The sequence below is a fragment of the Sinocyclocheilus anshuiensis genome, unplaced genomic scaffold, assembly GCF_001515605.1.
Source record: "Sinocyclocheilus anshuiensis isolate Anshui unplaced genomic scaffold, SAMN03320099.WGS_v1.1 scaffold1531, whole genome shotgun sequence".
Lineage (NCBI taxonomy): Eukaryota > Metazoa > Chordata > Actinopteri > Cypriniformes > Cyprinidae > Sinocyclocheilus > Sinocyclocheilus anshuiensis.
This window is the reverse complement of record NW_015551200.1, coordinates 709,791-710,096: the sequence shown is the minus strand read 5'-3', so window position 1 is coordinate 710,096 and position 306 is coordinate 709,791.

Sequence of the window (306 nt, the reverse complement as noted above, 5' to 3'; positions counted from 1 at the left end):
ATCTTTGAGTCCGGTGAGACAGGCATCACGATGCAGCTCACAGTGATTACGGTACGTCTTCCCATTACTGCCACAAACTGGACGCTTATGGGGTTTACATTGCTGATCAAGACACACACACACACACACACACACACACACACACACACACACACACAGACATTGATGTACACACACAAATGCACACAAAAACTTCATTGCTAACTCCCTACAATCTCACTACAGTCTCAAATGGAAAAAAAAATATTTATTTGAAATGCTGAAGTATTACTCTGAGTCTGCTCTGTCTGTGCTGAGGATTGCTTT